Source organism: Haliotis rubra, unplaced genomic scaffold, assembly GCF_003918875.1.
Source record: "Haliotis rubra isolate DU_JTF1 unplaced genomic scaffold, ASM391887v1 Scf81, whole genome shotgun sequence".
Lineage (NCBI taxonomy): Eukaryota > Metazoa > Mollusca > Gastropoda > Lepetellida > Haliotidae > Haliotis > Haliotis rubra.
Window position 1 is genome coordinate 1,607,358 of NW_025767535.1, and position 20,900 is coordinate 1,628,257.

General features: G+C 39.8%; 1 protein-coding gene across 3 annotated transcripts in view; it reads right to left on the reverse strand.

Moving 5' to 3' along the window:
- The window catches only part of LOC124261805, a 66,534-nt gene that overhangs the window by 38,620 nt on the left and 7,014 nt on the right, over positions 1 to 20,900 (reverse strand). Inside the window, exon 1 of one of the 3 annotated variants that reach the window (XM_046696173.1) lies at positions 3,096 to 3,188. The exons of the other annotated variants lie outside the window; for them this stretch is intronic. The gene's annotated coding sequence lies outside the window, so the exon portion shown is untranslated. Of the gene's footprint in view, positions 1 to 3,095; positions 3,189 to 20,900 lie in introns of those variants that run through there. 3 annotated transcript variants of the gene reach the window in all.

Consider the following 20,900-nt stretch of genomic DNA (forward strand, 5'->3'; position numbering starts at 1 on the left):
TATTCTGTCGATATGCTAGTAAGTTCAAATATGAGTTTTGTTAACAGACAAAATTCATGTTTGACAGAAATAGAATATATATTTCTGAACGAGACAAGCTTCACACACAAGAGACTGTCCTTTAAAAATTAAACAAGCCTCTGTTTGTCGATGAAGCAGTTTTGGGACGGCGTCATTGACAAGTCAGTGTGATGAAACAGTATGCAACACATGCACAACCAATATTTACATGCTGCACACACGTAACTAAAAAGCCACAGTGGAATTAAATGCAGTTCATCCCACGCATGAACTAAACTTTCAGGAAACTAGTTTCACCCCGCCCTCTGCAATATTCGAGTCTGTTAATAATCCTAGTCTCCCAGACAATCCAGTCTGACAATCCAGCCTGACAATCTAATGTGACAATCCAATCTCCCAGACCATCCAATGTGACAATCCAGTCAGACAATCCAACCTGACAATCCAGTCAGATAATCTAGCCATAGAATCCAGCCTGACAATCCAGTCTCCAAGACAATAGAGTGTGACAATCCAGTCAAACAATCTAGCCAGACAATCCCGCCTGACAATCAAATCTCCAAGACAATCCAGTGTGAGAATCCAGTCAAACAATCTAGCTAGACAATCAAGCCTGAGAATCCAGTCTGATATTCCAGTCTCCAAGACAATCCAACCTGACAATCCAACTTGACAATCCAGCCTGACAATCAATCTGATATTCCAGTCTCCACGACAATCCAACCTGATTGACTGATATCACGAACAACCACAGAGTACAAGGGCATGGATTCAACCCATTCTTCGATTATACCCGTCCCACACAGTTCGCTATTACAAGCAACAAAATGAAATATTCTAGGGGCGTATTCTAACATGGATCCCAGCGTGAGCATGTCTTCAAGAAGTTTATCCATGTTAAGCGGTTGCATGGTATGGCAATGGGCTAACACCATGATAGAGGCTTCAGTCCGAACATGAAAAAGCAGCTACACTGTACACACTCAGACACGCACACACGCATGCGCATCCATGCCCATAACTATTTTAAACCTAAGTATGACTCAATTCACCTCACCTTACACATGATTCAATTTATCTCACCTTAAACATGACCCAGTTCACATCACCTTATACATGATCCAACTCACATCACCTTATACATGATCCAACTCACATCACCTTATACATGATCCAATTCTCCTCACCTTAAACATCAACTCACATCACCTTAAACATGATCCAATTTACCTCACCTTAAACATCAACTCACATCACCTTATACATGATCCAACTCACATCACCTTATACATGATCCAACTCACATCACCTTAAACATGATCCAACTCACAAACATCAACTCACATCACCTTATACATGATCCAACTCACATCACCTTATACATGATCCAACTCACATCACCTTAAACATGATCCAACTCACATCACCTTAAACATGATCCAATTTTCCCCACCTTAAACATCAACTCACATCACCTTAAACATGATCCAACTCACATCACCTTATACATGATCCAACTCACATCACCTTAAACATGATCCAATTCACATCACCTTAAACATGATCCAACTCACATCACCTTATACATGATCCAACTCACATCACCTTATACATGATCCAACTCACATCACCTTATACATGATCCAACTCACATCACCTTATACATGATCCAATTCTCCTCACCTTAAACATGATCCAACTCACATCACCTTATACATGATCCAACTCACATCACCTTAAACATGATCCAACTCACATCACCTTAAACATGATCCAATTTACCTCACCTTAAACATGACCCGATTCACATCACCTTATACATGTTCCAACTCACATCACCTTATACATGATCCAACTCACATCACCTTATACATGATCCAACTCACATCACCTTATACATGATCCAACTCACATCACCTTATACATGATCCAACTCACATCACCTTATACATGATCCAATTCTCATCACCTTAAACATCAACTCACATCACCTTAAACATGATCCAATTCTCCTCACCTTAAACATCAACTCACATCACCTTAAATATGATCCAACTCACATCACCTTATACATGATCCAATTCTCCTCACCTTAAACATAATCCAACTCACATCACCTTATACATGATCCAATTCTCCTCACCTTAAACATCAACTCACATCACCTTAAACATGATCCAACTCACATCACCTTATACATGATCCAACTCACATCACCTTATACATGATCCAATTCTCCTCACCTTAAACATGATCCAACTCACATCACCTTATACATGATCCAACTCACATCACCTTAAACATGATCCAACTCACATCACCTTATACATGATCCAATTTCCCTCACCTTAAACATGACCCGGTTCACATCACCTTATACATGTTCCAACTCACATCACCTTATACATGACCAAACTCACATCACCTTAAACATGACCCAACTCACATCACCTTAAACATGACCCAGTTCACATCACTTTAACATGACACAATTCACCTCACCTTAAACATCAACTCACATCACCTTAAACATGATCCAATTCACCTCACCTTAAACATGATCGAACTCACCTCACCTCACAAACCGTAAAAAGGAAAATGCAAAATTTCAAATATTGCTAACTTTTCTTCTCTCGCCTTTTTTAATTCTAAATATATTCATCCTTCAATTATTTCAAACAGAGCTGTACACCACGTGCATGAAATGAAAAAAAAAAGGTCTAAGTTTAGACAAACCACTAGACCTGTCTCGACAGACAAAGGTTGCTTGGTGCACTGGAAATGCGAACGGGGTACAGACTTTAAAAACTACACACTTCAAACTCAAGTACGTCTGTGGTATTGAATGAAAATACCCAGATAGTTCAGAGATTTTATTTTAGGAGCGTAATAACTTCTGGACAAGATTACCCAAAGCAATACGCACACACAAATAACACACAAAATTCACATACAGACACGCACACGAAACACGCGCGCGTGCAACAGGCACTATAAGTACTAGAATCAAAAGCGAGACATCCATCTCATTCCATCACCATACATAAAGAAGAGAAATGTCGTGTTGTACTTACATGCTTGCTTGTTTATACCTCCCTTCGCTCTGTTGCCTGGTCGATGTATGAATTTACCAGCTACATTGAGTCATTATCGTTGTACATTCCACACACCATATCATTAATAATTCAGTCACCCTCGCATCCCCTCTGACAAGAGCTGAATAGTATTAGCTAACACGTGACCCACACCCACCTGCATTTATCCACTCCTACTGACTTGCTAGTTCATCCGATGGCAATGACACTGGTTTAATTCAGAAATACTCTGAGTCTTTAAAATGCAATGTGCGCCTTAATGTTTTTGATTTATATTCTAGTTGTGAGCCTACCCCAACATGTCTGTCAGTCCGTAAGTGAGTTTAGTTTTCCAGCCATATGGCGGCGGTCTGTAAATAATCGAATCTGGGCTAGACAATCCAGTGATCAACAGCAATGAGCATCGATCTACGCAATTGGGACACGATGACATGTGTCAACCAAGTCAGCGAGCCTGACCATCCGATCCCGTTAGTCTCCTCTTACGACAAGTATGGATTAACTGAAGATTCATTCTAACCCGGATCTTCACGGGACCAACATGTAACCATCATATGTGATACTGCACCAGTTTGGCGTATCAATTCTTCAGTCCTTTCGGGACCAAAGATACAATTGACCCTAGTACTCTTCCCATGTAAGAGGTCAAACCATTTGGTCTTCTAGGATGGAGGGGAAAATACTCTGCTCCTGAGAGTATGGTAGAGAAACAACAAAGTGGAGAAGATAACAAAGGTTGACACTTGACAAACGAAGTCAAACCGTTTGAGGTATGACTTTTCCGAACTAAACCTTACATTACCGTATCTGGTAACCATAAAGCCTCGAACCTTTACACATTACAGATTGACATTAACAAAGTCCGCGCACACAAACACGTTTCCATGGCAACCATACCTAACTGCCTGTTCAGCCTGCAGCCGAACACCTGTCCACCCTCCATGGAGAGTCTGCCCATTACCTATATGTGTGCTCAACTGGTCATTAAGGACATTAGGGAGAAACACGTACAGACTGGTCAGAGATCAGACCAATGGTTATTCAACTGTCCAGTCGGCAGACCCTGGCATGCACTATATTAGTGGAGCGACCATTTGGTATCCATTGAGGCAAGGGTTTTAAAAACATCAGTTCCCGTGTATGTTTGAAAAAAACAACATATGTACAAAAGCATTAAATCTTTTACTAGACATGCAGGATTTTCTAACAACATACCGGGTGGTGGGGTAGCCTAGTGGTTAAAGCGTTCGCTCGTCACACTGAAGACACGGGTTCGATTCCTCACATGGGTACAATGTGTGAAGCCCATTTCTGGTGTCCCAGCCATGATATTGCTGGAATATTGCTAAAAGCGGCATAAAACTGAACTCACAACATACTGTATGGTGTTTTCCAAAACGTTACTGGTGTATAGTCTTTGAACGGCATTTAGAAGTGAGACACGTAAAGGCAAGAAATGACTTCTTTATTTCGTTTCGGAGTATGTTCTTTCACCTTCCCTGATGAAATACAAAAGTTGAAATGCATGAATTCCTCCCCTCTTTACTCCACTATTTTGGGAGCAATCTTGCAATCTGTTCAGTCCAAATACACAAATACTCAAAAACGTTTATGGTGGAGTTTGACTAAGATATATGTGACGGCGTTGGGCTGGTGTGTGAAAATAGGGCATCGGATGGGATCGGAGTAGAAATATGAAATATGAAAATTGGATTTGACCAAAAAAAAACGGAGCTTGAAAACTGTCGTAAAAACACTGCACCTCAAAGACACCCGCAACGAAAAAACATTTTGTTGTTTTTTCCATTTCAAGTCACAATGAAACATGGGTATATACCTTCTTTGTCAAAAAGTTTAGAACGGAAGCCATTTATACCATTACATAAATACATAGTTACATATCTTTAAATATGAACTTATCTTGAATTCGAACTTAGTAGCTTGTATTTTCAAATTACTTATGTTGTTGTTTTAGTCCTAAACGTCCTGACCGCCTCCGTGGTGTAGTGGTTAGAGCGTCCGCCCGGAGAGCGGAAGGTCGCGGGTTCGATCCCCGACCGCGTCATACCAAAAGACGTTAAAATATGGTACTTGTTGGTCCCTGCCTGGCGCTCGGCATTAATAGGTACAACAAGGACTGGTCGGCTCGGAGTCAGTATAATGTGTCTGAGTGGGGTAATCATGCTTCACTGCGGCGTGGTATCTCAGTGGGCTAGCACTATAAAACCAGCTTCAGTCTGGGCTAATACAAGCAGCTGCACATACACATACACACGCATGCACGTCGTCATATGAGCGAAATATTCTCAAGCACGACGTTAAACCCAATTTCACCTCACCACCTCCACACTTCACCCCTGGACCCGACCAACACGTGCGCACGAAAATCAAAATGGTCGTGTCCTATCTTAGTATAATTTGACCTTGACCTTGACCTGCATGTAATCCGTTTTGACAATTGTGGAATCACAGTTATCGTTCTTGATCGGGACTCCAAACGGGATCCTTCATATACCATGTCATTCTTGTCGGTGTAATCAGATGCATTGTCAATGAATGATTACAATTCCGGATCCGCTTACGGTCATGACAGATTGGTAAACACAGCCTCTGCTGATTATCTAGATAATTGTGTAAATGAGGCTATATTTATCCCTGAAAACGACTCGTCGTGTTATCGGCCTGCAATCGATGTGCTCTACAATTAGTATCCTCTATGACATGGTGGGTTGTTTGTGTGAAGGCTGGAACAAAGCCATAGACGAGCAGACAGACCTTGTGTGGCAATGTTTGTCAAGCCTGCTGTCTCCCACATCCATCGCTTCTATAACTCCTCCAATAAATTAAAACATAACACTCAACGACGGGATGAAGAATATGTAGTCTGTCTCACAGTCCCTGAACCACATTATTTTCCCTACTGACAAGTCCTCTTTGCAGTGCTAAAGCCCTAAATAAAGCAAGTCTAGATTTCCTAAGGTCTGAATATCTGGTCACCCTGGGGCTCCTATTCAATTTATATAGGCTTGTTTGTTACTATCAAAATTATATATATTCAGAGACTAAGCATTAGTCTAGAGCATATCCACAAAGGCAAATTAACGTTGATAGCTTGTTACATGCATTAACATGAGTGAGTAAATTTAGCTTTACACCGCTTTTAGCAATATTCCAGCAATATCACGGCGGGGAACACCAGCAATAAGCTTCACAAATTGTACCCATGTGGGGAACGGAACCCGGGTGTTCGGCGTGACGAGCTAACGCTTTAACCACTAGGCTACCCCACCGCCCCTGACTGACTGAGTTTGGTTTTACGCCGCTTTTAGCAATATTCCAGCAACATCGCGGCGGGGGACACCAGAAATGGGCTTCACACATTGTACCCATGTGGGGATTCGAACCCGGGTCTTCGGCGTGACGAGCGAACGCTTTAACCACTAGGCTACCCCACCGCCCCTGCATTAACATGAAAACAATGGATAGATTTTATAAAAATACGTTATTATGTCACATGCGACATATTTAGGATTGGAACTCGTGAATAACGGGAATTTTACAAACTAACAGACCCTGCGACAGTTCTGGTACAACTATTCCATAAATTCTTGCCTTTAAATGTTATTGTACCTTAAACCCGGGTCAAACTGACAACACACATCGGACGTAATTCAGGACCAGTGTCAGTTTTCAATGATCTAAGTTCAAATAAATCACAGCCTAGCTCATGTTCAATGCTACGAAGTCTTCTGTTTCTTTTCTGGTACATATAAGATCAATATTTTCTCCTCCAAAAATCGAATAATGGTTTTGATGTTTGGGGCAAATTTCTCACAAAGCTGTTCAATTTTGCGACTGAGAAAGTTCCACTGAACATGAATTCTAAAACCCTTGGTCACATAATGTCAACTGTTATCAACATTAGCCTCGCGTATCTGGGAAGATCTAACGCATACTGTTAATGGACTTGGCAAAAGATGGACGCCGTGCTTTGTGATTATTCCTATGGTATTATTCTAATCTGTGATCCAGAGATGCCTGTCACTCTCAAACACATGGGAATATAGCTGTTGCAACCTGTTAGATCAGCGGTTATAAGACATATTTTTAGAGGTTTTTCAAAGTAATACATTCAAAATAAAACAATTGGTTGGATTATTTATTCAAAAATACATAAACTGCTTTAAAAAGTAATACTGCTTCGGCAGTTGAAAAAAATATTTCTGCAATGTATTTTTAAAGCTAAATATTCTGTCTCCATATAAAATCACCTCCCACCCCAATCCGAATATCAAATTCATAGTCCTTTAAAGTTTATGTTTTCAATCATACAATTTAATCTTTTTCTCTGAGGTGTGCTTAACACAGCTTTTAACGGTACTCCCTTCACACGTGTTAGCTTAATGTGGGAGAAAACCCGGAAGTAATTCTGCTCTCAGCGATCACCAACCAAGACCATGTTATGATGCTGACAGATGTAGAACTGTAGCATCAGTGTATGTGGACAGAATGGTACATACGCGCCAATAAATATTGCATCCCTTGACAGACCGCGCGTTAATGTCGTGATTTGATAAGTCCTCCTGCCGTCAACCGTTACAGTCCTCAGGTCGTTTCCGTGTAGCATCAGCGCTACTTCAGGTTAAATTGACGGCAATCTGGACAAGAGACACGATAACAGAAGGGTAATTTATCATCAATCGGTCATTAATTTCTCATTGGCATTCCTCAGATTGAGAACTAGTAATGAGAAGATGAGTAGACGTTATTGTCGCCCCGTTAGAGGTAGACATCAAGTGACACTCAAGGGCTGGATGACCTGGATGCACCCTACTGGAATTTGCTTCTGCACAGTGACTCTTACCTCCACTGCGAAAGCCTCGTTTTGGATATAAGAAACACTTGGTAGAGCGAACAATGGCGGTCATTGTATCACTGAAGTCTTGTATTTAGGAAACTAAGTATCATTAATTACCATTTCATAAATCTTTTATATGGGAAACTATATATTATTTATTATCATTTCATAAATCTTGTATAAATACATATGATCACAGATACTTTCCCCTATTTGTAGGTTTCAGCATATATGCATAAAAACTATATTATATATTTCACGCTATATGTATGTAGATTTCACAGCATCTGCATGTCTAATTCACAGTCTATGAATATAGAATGTACAGTATATGTATGTAGATTTAGTTTATAGATAAAAGAATGGTCACTTCTTATTCCTCTTTGTGAATGTAGATTTCACCCTACATGAATGAAGATCTCACCCTGTGTGAATGTACATTTCACCCTATATGTATGTATATTTCACCCTATATGAATGTACTTTTCACCCTATATGTATGTACATCTCACCCTATATGTATGTACATCTCACCCTATATGTATGTACATTTCACCCTATATGTATGTACCTATATGTATGTACATCTCACCCTATATGAATGTACATCTCACCCTATATGTATGTATATTTCACCCTATATGAATGTACATCTCACCCTATATGTATGTATATTTCACCCTATATGTATGTACATCTATATGTATGTACATCTCACCCTATATGTATGTATATTTCACCCTATATGTATGTACATCTATATGTATGTATATTTCACCCTATTTGCAAGTATATTTCGCCCTTTATGTCTGTTCGTTTCACACCAAACCATATCACTCTTCAGGCTTCACAGCAATACTGTGTTTGATGAGCGATACCGAGACACTACACTTCCCAAGTAAAACAGAGATATTCACGTCCTAGTCCAGGAAGTATTTCCATTACGAAATAGCTGATCAGCAATCAGATCATATTGCAATTGACACACGGGCGCTAATAATTTGTTCAAGTAACCATTTCCGTAAACCCGATGCTTCCCAACATCCCGTTTCCATGGTAACTAGGCACAGGGAGAAAGCACAATCAGACGGGGAGTAGATTAAGCATTCAATGAGACGTCAGAAATAAAAACAAATGCGCTTGTACAGCTCAACAAAGCGTACAGGTGAAGCTACGTTTGTTAACCCTTTCTGGTGTAACAAAATGTACTGAAAAGGCATTGATTGCATTTGGTTGTGTGAAATATAAAAGTGCTCTACAGGTTTGAAAAAAACATTTTTCGTGTATATGTTGCACCCATATTTGCAACTGACCATCGCTTGCCCATTGCATGCAATGGACAATGACGTGTATGAGTTTTAAAATTTTATTGACAAAAGCCATTTTTATGTAGACTTTAATGCGTACCTGGCGAGTTATGTTTTCTATTGTTTTAACACAATTACGAAACAAATATGTCTATCTTCGATGTGAAAAACATTACGTTAATTACATCTACTCAAATTGATAGAGCATACTTGAAATAAAAAGAGGTTGGCAAACAAATACTAGTACAACTTCTCACCATTCTTATGAAGATCCTGGGTGTAATGATGCAACGCAATTTCTGGAAACTAAGGCAAGTTTGGAAACCAGTGGTTATACAGAAACTGATTTCGAAATCCTTAATTCAATACTAACAGAAACCGCAATTCTCCATGCCATAAATCTTAAAACTGGAAAATCACCTGGTCCGGTCAATACTTTAGTGGAGATGATAACAGCTTCCAAAGACCCTATATTACCATTTTTGCATAAATGTTTTAACTATGTTTTTAATACAGCGACTGGAAATTTTCCAAGAACCTGGGCGCAGTGTATTATAGTACCTCTACATAAGAAGGGTGACATCAATAACCCTGACAATTACAGAGGCATATCTCTGACGAGTAGTATTGGTAAATTGTTTACATCTATCCTCAACAAAAGATTAAACAAAAGATAAAATCCCTGAAACTCAACTTGGTTTCAGGAAAGGTTCAACTTTTGATCATGTTTCCACTATGCATGCAATTGTGCAGAAGTACTTAATAAGAATAAGGAGAACACTTAAATTATATGTAGCTTTATTGACTTTAAGAAAAGAGTAAGATTCAGTAAATCGACAAAAAAAATATGGCTATGTTTAAAACGGGCGATATTGGATGGGAAAATGCTATTTATGTTACAAGGTATTAATGCCAGCGTAAATGCTTGTGTATGCAGCAATTGGGGATGCACTGACTATTTTGAGTGCCCATTAGGTGTGAAGCAAGGATGTTTGTTAAGTCCTATTCTTTTTTCCTTCTTTATGAGTAAAGTGAAATAATTCATAAAGGCCAACATGGGGTATATTAATATCCTGATATTTTGGAGATTTTATGTTAGTGTTTACGGATGACGTGATCTTAGTATCCGACTCAGTTTACAGAACCAATTGGACATTTTGGAGAACTACTCGAAAGAATGGAAATTGGATGTTAACCTTGATAAGTCAAATATTGTTGTACTTAGATAGGGTGGGCAACTCGCTAATTGCGAAAAATGGTCTTATAGTGAATGGACTATCAATGCAAACAATTTCTGAATACAAATATCTGGGAGTGCCTTTTAATTATACATCATCAGCAAAAGTTAAAAAATCTCTAGTCTAGTTGCTTTCATCACTCTACCTACTAACGCCAATATCACCTAAGATGGGTTTATTTAACTTTTCGATGCACAGATTTAAAAAATGGGGTTTTCAGACTGTTGAACCGGTTTAAAAAATACATTTATGCATGAACAGCGTCTACCCCAAAAAACATACAACATGCTGCTTAATTTAGATAATCTTAGTTACTTATCATCGGCATCAAATATAAGATATATGTTATTTTCGTAAGGATTTGGATATATGTGGCTCTTCCAAGGTGTTGGTAATGAGTGGATTTTTATGAACGAATTTCGTCGAATTGGATGAATACCATCAGTTTAAGTTCTAGATTTGATGTATATCGATCCTTTAAAACAATGATCGAACCTGAGTGATATCTATCAATCATTACATGCAAGAAATACAATACTGACCGTAAACAGTCCCTCGCCAGACATCTACGATTTTGCCCCGTCTGCATGGCGGATATCGAAGACGAATATCATCTGTTATTTATATACTCATGCCAATAATGGTTGTCAACCTCCTCCCCACCCCAACCGCACACACACCTCACACCCCCAACCCACACCCCTCTCCAATTCAAGAAATTGAAGGGGGTGACAACCATTATTGGCATGAGTATATGTGATGCTTATGTCGATTTAAGAAAGAAGATTATTCCACAGAAATATCAGGGTCACCCTATAAGGGAAACACTTACAAGAATTATATCATCAGAAGACGAATCTGTTCATGTAAAATTAGCCTTGTTTTTAACACATTCGCTGTTATTAAGGAAAGGTTCTCCTGTCAACTAATTTCACAAAGTTATGGTGCTTTCCATTATTTACACTGTCCATATTTTCCTGTCATTATAACACTATGTATACGGACCGGAGGCCTTATGTACAATAAACCGTGTTGATCTTGATCTTGATATATGTTTCTGTCGGCAGGGCTACCTCAGGAGCCATGCAGAAGCAACACATCGGAGTTGAGATGCATTATTGCATGTCATAGCCACAAATCCTGAGTGAGTGAGTGAGTTTAATTTTGCGCCACACTCAGCAATATTCCAGCTATATGGCGGCGGTCTGCAAATAATCGAATCTGGACCAGACAATCCAGTGATCTACAGCATAAGCATCGAATTACGCAATTGGGATACAATGACGTGTGTCAACAAAGTCATCGCATTATATGTTCTTGAAGGAACGTCCACACAATGACTAACCAACGTGAGTCGTGTGTTCTTGAAGGAACCGTGTGTTGAGACCATAAATTTGAATATACATTATATGTTCTTGAAGGAACGTCCACACAATGACTAACCAACGTCAGTCGTGTTGAGACCATAAATTTGAATATACATTATATGACATGCATATGCATACATTATGTATATATCAGTGAATAACTACCACGTATAACGAAACTGATGAATAGTTATAAAACAAGTTTAGGGACTAACGAATAGTTATGAAATAATGACTAGTAAGTGAATGGTTATGGTTTTACGCCGGTTTGAGCTGCAATATTTCAGCGGGGAACTCCAGAAATGGGCTTCACACTTTTACCGTGTGGGGAATTGAACCTGGGTCTTAGGCGAGACGACAGTGTACTTAAGCTACATAGCTACCCACCATGACTAGGTATTGAGACGACTGACTTATTATCGAATATGGTGATAATGTAATTAATCTTCAAGACAATTAGTACTTTACGGTAAATTATTCAGATTGGGTGTACTGTACTTATTCGTAATAATTGTAATTCGTCAATGATTCGGGTAATGGTTTGCATTGTTTGTTTTGTTTGTTGTTTAACGCCGCACTCAGCAATATTCCAGCTATATGGCGGCGGCCTGTAAATAATTCGGACCAGACAATCTAGTGATAAACATCATGAGCATCAGTGTACGAAATTGGGATTCGATGACCTGTGTTAACCCAGTCAGCGAGCCTGACAACCCGATTCCGTTAGTTGACAAGTGGGGATGGAATCCGGGCGAGAATGTAGGCCCGCAGCAGTCTGTGCTGGTGGAAGAGTCGACACTAAATTAACAAGTGGTGAGGTCAGGTCCGATCGTACCATGATGACGTTAAGCATGATAGCAATCATTGGTTTGTATGGCTTTAACTCGATTGTTTAATGGCCAAAATTTCACTTGGCTGGAACATAGCTGATCTCGGTTTTAAAACCAACACTGGTATGGACTTCGTCACCGGAGACATTTTAGCATCCTCACTGCGAGAGACACTAGAAATGGGCTTCAAACATTGTACCCACATGGGGAATCGAGCCGGTTTTACGACTAGACCACCCCATTGCTAAGTAGTAGAAGCAGCAGCAGCAGCAGCAGCAGCAGCAGGAGTAGTAGTAGTAGTAGTAGTAGTAGTAGTAGTAGGAGGAGGAGTAGTAGGAGTAGTAGTAGTAGAGTCCTTGGATGGGTGACCGTGTGTGACAGCTTGACTCCTGAGAGTTTCTAGGATTTCAGTCCTGCCCCACAACGAAGCACATGTGATACATGTGGTCTTACCTTAGGCAAGTGAGTTTGTTCAAACTTGCCTCTGTTCACCCAGCAGTGAATGGGTAACCGGTGGGATAAGATGGTCAACCTTCTAGCGCCTCACAGGCTGCTTGGGTTAACCGGAATAATATATTCAATGTGTGTGTATATATATAATGTCCTTGATTCATTAATCATTAATAGTAGTGGTGAGGACATTTTTCCCTGGGGACAATGAGGTGAGGTGAGGTGAAATTGGGTTTAACGTCGTGCTTGAGAATATTTCGCTCATATGATGACGTGCATGCGTGTGTATGTGTATGTGCGGCTGCTTGTACTAGCCCAGACTGAAGCTGGTTTTATAGTGCTAGCCCACTGAGATACCATGCCGCAGTGAAGCATGAATACCCCACTCAGACACATTATACTGACTCCGAACCGACCAGTCCTTGTTGTACCTATTAATGCCGAGCGCCAGGCAGGGACCAACAAGTACCATATTTTAACGTCTTTTGGTATGACGCGGTCGGGGATCGAACCCGCGACCTTCGGCTCTCCGGGCGGACGCTCTAACCACTACACCACGGCGGCGGTGCCCTGGGCACAATGAAGCACGCCTAACAGGATTGCAGTGTGTACCCAGAATATATTTTTACATAACTGTGAATGTAAAGTTGTTAGCACACATGAACTGTCACACCACTGACCATTGTAAATTCCCAATATTTGATGCTTACAAAATAAAATTACATTTTCAATAATCTTTATTATTGTGTAATAATTCATCGTTCCGAAAATCAAACATCGCCCATCAACTAAGGGTACGAATAATCGTGTACGTATAGCATTTGTTGTTAATCCCTGTCCATTGGGACCATGTTAATCCGTAATCCGACCCTACTACCGGGAAAGTCTTTAAAATATTAAAGAGGGTGAGTGAGTTTAGTTTCACACCGTTTTAGCAATATTCCAACAATATCATGGCGGGGACACCAAAAATGGGCTTAACACATTGTACCCATGTGGGGAATCGAACACGAGTCATCGGCGTGACGAGATTTGACCACTCGGCTAACCCAACGCCAATTTAAAGAGAGATTGAACTTACCTACAATTCGTTAATCCAGAAATATCCACAGGGAATAGTTGACCATACAGACAACTGGTCAAATATCACCATTTCCCTGAACCTCAACTGGATGCTGTGATATTGTCCCCGGGATATACTAACAGCATGTACAATATATATACAATACACGAAACAGGGTCGTACATGTCGTACTACATGATGCCCACGTGTGTGTTTACCAATGCAGACAACGAGTGAAATAGACATGTGTTGAATACTAACATGGTAGCCGTGGCATTGGTACTAAAGGAAGCCATCGAGGGATACACATAAACTGGCAGACTTAGAGTGACCCGTGACTTATTTGCATTGCAACTGAGTCAGTGAGATGGGTTTAACGCAACTTCTAACAGCAGTTCAGGGCGCCGTTACACAAAGCAATTTTAGTTGTCCGACTGTCGAAAGTCAGTGTTATGGTATGGGAGTTACGATCACAGCGCTAAATTCGCTTTATGCGTGAGTGAGTGAGTTTACTTTAGCTTTACGGTCTGTAAACAATCGAGTCAACCAGACAATAGAGTTATCAACAGCATGAGCATCGATCTACGCAATTGTGGCAACCAGGCCCCGATTTCTGGAAACAAACTTAAGTTTTTACTCAAATTTCAAACTGAGTTTGATAATTTGAAACAGCTGAATTTTTCACTCAACTGCATTTTTAAAATAACAAAGCCCAAACAACTTAAGTAATCTATCCACCAATTCAAATTGTCAACTATGTTTGAGTTCAATATCGCTTTCAGTTTATTCTGGGAAATCCATTTTTCTGTGTTTTATCAAATTTCAGTAAAAACTCTCACTAAAGTCAAAACTCAGACTTAAGTTTGTTTCGAGAAATTGGGGCCAGGTCGTAAGAGGCGACTAATTGGATCAAGGGGGTCAGGCTATTTGACTTGAATGACAAATGTCATCGTGTCCCAACAGTATAGATCCATACTCATGATGTTGATCACTGGTTTGTCTGGCCCATTTATTTATTAGCTGAGACATTTGTTCAATCCTAGTGTCTACCCAGCGTGTGGTGAAGACGAAACATACCAAATTATATGCATGACCTCATGTCGGCCTGTAAACATGTATTGCTTTATTACTGACCATATGTATAATAGCACGGATGTGTATGGTTTTGATATAGACTAGAGGATGGTTGTACTGTTTCATGGAGTGAGTGAGTGAGTTTAGTTTTACGCCGCTTTTAGCATTATTCCAGCAATATCACGGCGGGGGGACACCAGAAATGGGCTTCACACATTGTACCCATGTGGGGAATCGAACACGGGTGTTCAGCGTGACGAGCGAACGCCTTACCACTATGCTATCCCACCGCCCCTTGTTTCATGGATGCTTAACCTACGTCGTTGAAAACGTCCAAAAAAATGTTCACTGCGGTAGTTCATTAAAATGCAGTAAATCTGTCATCGACACAGTTCGGGAACCTGGTTGCTGAGCATATAAGCTTTATCATACGAGCATTTGTGGAAAACTGATTTATGAAATGTTTGTTAGAATTCATGTACATCCCGTGCGAGAAGTGACATGAGGTGAAACGGGGTTTAACGTCGTACTTAAGAATATTTCGCTCATATGACGACGTGCGTGTATGTGTGACTGCTTGTGCAAGCCTAGACTTGAGCTGATTTTATAGTGCTAGCTCACTGAGATACCATGTCACTGTTAAGCATGAATACTCCACTCAGACACAATGTTGATTCCGTCCTTGTTGTACCCATGAATGCCGAGCGCTAGACAGGGACCAACAAGTACCATATTTTAACGTCCTTTGGTATGACGCAGCCGGGGATCGAACCCGAGACCTTCCGCTCTCCGGGCGGACGCTCTAACCACAAAACCACAGGGGCGGTTTCCCGTAGCGAGAGAGAGGGGTACTACACTGATGTGTAGAAGGGCGGTGGGGTAGCCTAGTGGTTAAAGCGTTCGCTCGTCACGTCGAAGACCCGGGTTCGATTCCCCACATGGGTACAATATGTGAAGCCCATTTCTGGTGTTCCCCGCCGTGATATTACTGGAATATTGCTAAAAGCGGCGTAAAACCCAACTCACTCACTCATGTGGCCTGATTTATGCAAAATATCACTTTCTTGAACCAAAAAAAAATAGAGAGAGGTGTCTTCATTTGTATAAGCCTTGTGATGATTATTACATTATATAATAAATAGACAGACTAGAAGAATATATGATGCATTCAAATTCTAGCAATGAATATTAACGTTTATAAACCTAATATTATTCATTATAAAAAAAAATACATAATGTAACACAAAGAAGCTACGAGACGAGACGACAGAATGATTTTAACTCTTCACTCAGCATTACCAATATCCTAGCGATTTTGTATTTAGTGGGAAAATGGAACACGGCATTTAACAATATTCATATCACGAATAAATATTTGGTGTTAGTAGAACTTTACCATACTTTAAACTAGCAATGTTAATATATTAATATTCTATACCTGCTTATGACCAAATACCTACATATTCTATGCATAGAAATAACAAAGTAATTATGGATTCTAAATCGTCAACGCTTGAAACCCGCCATCACTCGAATGCAGTATACACTGTCACTCTGACATGTAATTGTGGGTCCACAGAACAGTGCAATATTTCTAACGCACCATTAAACCCAGTTTCATCTCACCCCATTACTAAAAACATGATATTTTCACTAGTGCTTACATGTTTATTCAAAGTGGACAATTACCCTACGTTTTTTAACATGGGAATAAACATATTATTATGTAGATACACAGGAAGAATATATGAAATATTCAGATTTTGTAATGAATATTAACGTTTAAAAAGCTGATAATATTCCTTAAATATAAGAATTTACATGTAAAACACTGTCCAAAGTGGCTACGAGACGAGACGAAAGTATGTTTTTAACGCCACATTCAGCACTTGCCAATATTCATCACAACAATGTTGTGTTTAATTTTAATTTACTTATAGTGTTACAGTTTCCATAAAAGTATGTATATACACTAATTTTGATATTTATACCATCCGCTGTTTGTTATATGTTTATGGAAAGGTCGCCGTAAGTTGGGAAAAAAACTCCATTTTGTGCTTTTGGTTTTACGCCGCACTCAGCAATATTCCAGCTATGTGGTGTCCTCACATAAAAACAACATCCCATAGGAATGACCATGTCACCGAACCTGACCATATGATCTAACCTTGTCCCCTCTTGAACCAAGCCAACGAGTGGTTTGAATCGTGTGATACTGGTTTAATGCATCACTGGCGAACCCGTGAAGATCCGGGGTAGACTAGGTCTTCAGCAACCCATGCTTGCCACAAAAGGTCTATGCTTGTCGTAAGAGGCAACTAACGGGATCGGGTGGTCAGGCTCGGTGACTTGGTTGACACATGTCATCGGTTCCCAATTGCGCAGATTGATGCTCATGCTGTTGATCACTGGATTGTCTGGTCCAGACTCGATTATTTACAGACCGCCACCATATAGCTGGAATATTGCTGAGCGCGGCGTAAAAATAAACTCACTCACTCACTCACTCACTCACTCACTGGCGACAGCATCCGTGGTCTGTGGGTAAAGCGTCTGTCCGGGGAGCGGAAGGTCGGGGTTCGATTCCCAGCGCTTTATACCAAAATGTCTGACCACGACGCTAAAAGATTCTGATACATTCCTGGCTTTCGACATTGAGTGAATTTAACAAGGACTGGCTTCTCGTAGTCAGTAGCTCTGGGGAGGGTATCAGACTTGAACTATGGCGTCTCAGTGATCTAGCACCATACAACCGCCATTACTCTGATCCAGTATACGCGGTCACGCTGACATTTACTTGTGGGTCGACATAAAAGTGTAATATTTTTAAACACATCGTTAAACCCAGTTTCATCTCAACTCCTTTACAAAAAAAATAACATTTACACTAGCATACATGTCTATTTAAAGTGGACAATTACCCTACGATTCCTACATTGGAATAAACATATTATTATCATATAGACAGACAGGAGGAATATATGAAATATTCAAATTCTGGTAATGAATATCAACGTTTAAAAAGCTAATACTATTCATTATGAAACAAATACATAATGTAAAACACTGTCCAAAGTAGTTATGAGACGAGACGAAAGTATGTTTTAAACGCCGCACTCAGCACTTACAATATTCATCACAACAATATTGTATGTAATTTTCATTTACTAATATTGTTGCTATGTCCATGGAAGTATGGCATTTTGTGTATGTTTACATTACTTTTGTTTGAGACCAGTGAAGATCCGGGTTAGAATTGATCTTCAGTAACCCATGCTTGTAAGAGGCGACTAACGGGATCGGGTGGTCAGACTCGCTGACCTGATTGACACATGTCATCGTTTTCTAATTGTGTAGATCGATGCTCATTATGTTGATCACTGGATTGTCTGGAACGAGACTCGATTATTTACAGACCGCCGCCATATAGCTGGAATACTGCGCATGCCAAAAATAATCTTTACACATTGTACCCATGTGAGGAATCGAACCCGGGCCTTTCGGCGTGACGAACGAATGCTTTAACCACATGGCTACCCCACCGCACTTATTTCTTCGAAGAAATCTAGACAGCTGTATGTTCGCAACTCAGGGCGATATTTATTCTAAACATAGTTGTCAGAAGACTTCACAGACATGCCACAGGTAGTTGGTAACATTTCATGTGTCTATATACATCCTCGTGTGTCGAGGGCATTTTGTCTCTGGCCTGACAAGATCGTGTTTATCCGTATTCTGAAGATACTATTATGAGCGGGAGGCAATACGTGCTACTTTGATTAGGGCAGCATTTTTATTTTCTGTGTTTCTCATCGCCCGACCAACCCTTCTAATTCCATTGCCGACCGTCAAAAAAATTCTTTTTTTTTTCATTCCAACACCGCCGACTCGAACCTAAAGCGTACCGCCTCGTCATATAAAATGTTTATCCTTTAATCAGTCGCTGCCCCAAGTCCAAAGAACGCGAGAAACTGTAATAAGAATTACAATAAATAAGAAACAAGAACATTATTCAGATAATTTGATCTTTATTAAGCTTGTTTTTTCCCGACCGACCGAATTTGGTGTACGGTGGCTACGTTAAGCACATAAAACAATGATGCCCTTATATGATAGGTAAAGATGATGACGTTATATGATAGGTAAAGATGATGACGTTATATGATAGGCAAAGATGATGACGTTATATGATAGGCAAAGATGATGACGTTATATGATAGGCAAAGATGATGACGTTATATGATAGGTAAAGATGATGACGTTATATGATAGGTAAAGATGATGACGTTATATGATAGGCAAAGATGATGACGTTATATGATAGGCAAAGATGATGACGTTATATGATAGGCAAAGATGATGACGTTATATGATAGGTAAAGATGATGACGTTATATGATAGGTAAAGATGATGACGTTATATGATAGGTAAAGATGATGACGTTATATGATAGGTAAAGATAAAGATGATGACGTTATATGATAGGTAAAGATGATGACGTTATATGATAGGTAAAGATGATGACGTTATATGATAGGTAAAGATGATGACGTTATATGATAGGTAAAGATGATGACGTTATATGATAGGTAAAGATGATGACGTTATATGATAGGTAAAGGTGATGACGTTATATGATAGGTAAAGGTGATGACGTTACGTCCGAAACAACCCCCTTGTGGCGATTGGATCCAGGGTAATATACTTATCACGATGTTAAATGTTGGATAATCCAGGATGGTCTAGATAAGCTCTGTCCATTAGCATAGTCTAGATAAGCTCTGTCCATTAGCACAGGCTAGATTAGCTCTGTTCATTAGCATAGGTTAGATTAGCTCTGTTCATTAGTATAGACTAAATCGGCTCTGTTCCTTAGCATAGGCTAGATAAGCTCTGTTCATTTGGGATGTCCTAAATTGCTTTGCTCATTACAAGGGTCCAGATCAGCTCCGTCTGGCAGGATGGACTAGATCAGCTCTGAACTTTAGGATAGTCAAGCCCAGTTAACACACTACGTTTTCCGCCACGTTGTGGGGAGGTAGATCAGTAACGTCATGATACAACGTTGTCACAACGTTAGTATTACGTCATTTTATAACGGTATGTCACAACGTAATGACAACGTTGCAAATTTACGTTGAGGAACTGATATGCTTTGGGCTCCTCACAACGTTATAATAATTATTCTAATAACTTGGTGTCACTATAGTTTTCTGTAAAACATTTCACTTTGAGAGTCTTTCTTCACTATTCAGCTACAGTTTCAGTAAACACACGACAAAAACAATATCCAAGTTGACGGATAAACATTGAGGTGAATTTCTGCATTGTACTGTTCACTACTGGGAACTATTTTTAAACTATTATCGTTAAATAGAACAAAAGACAACGTAAATTACGTTAGCCTCAAATACTTTTTGTAAAAACGACGTATCACAACGTTGACCAGGCCACATCGTTGTGACAACCTAAATGGGAGTCCACAGAATAACGTTGTGACAAAGTTATGACAACGTGAAATGGTTAGCTGCATGGGCAGCTTTGCTCACAGTCGATAAATAGGACCCCATAAAGAAATATATTAAATAATTCTCAA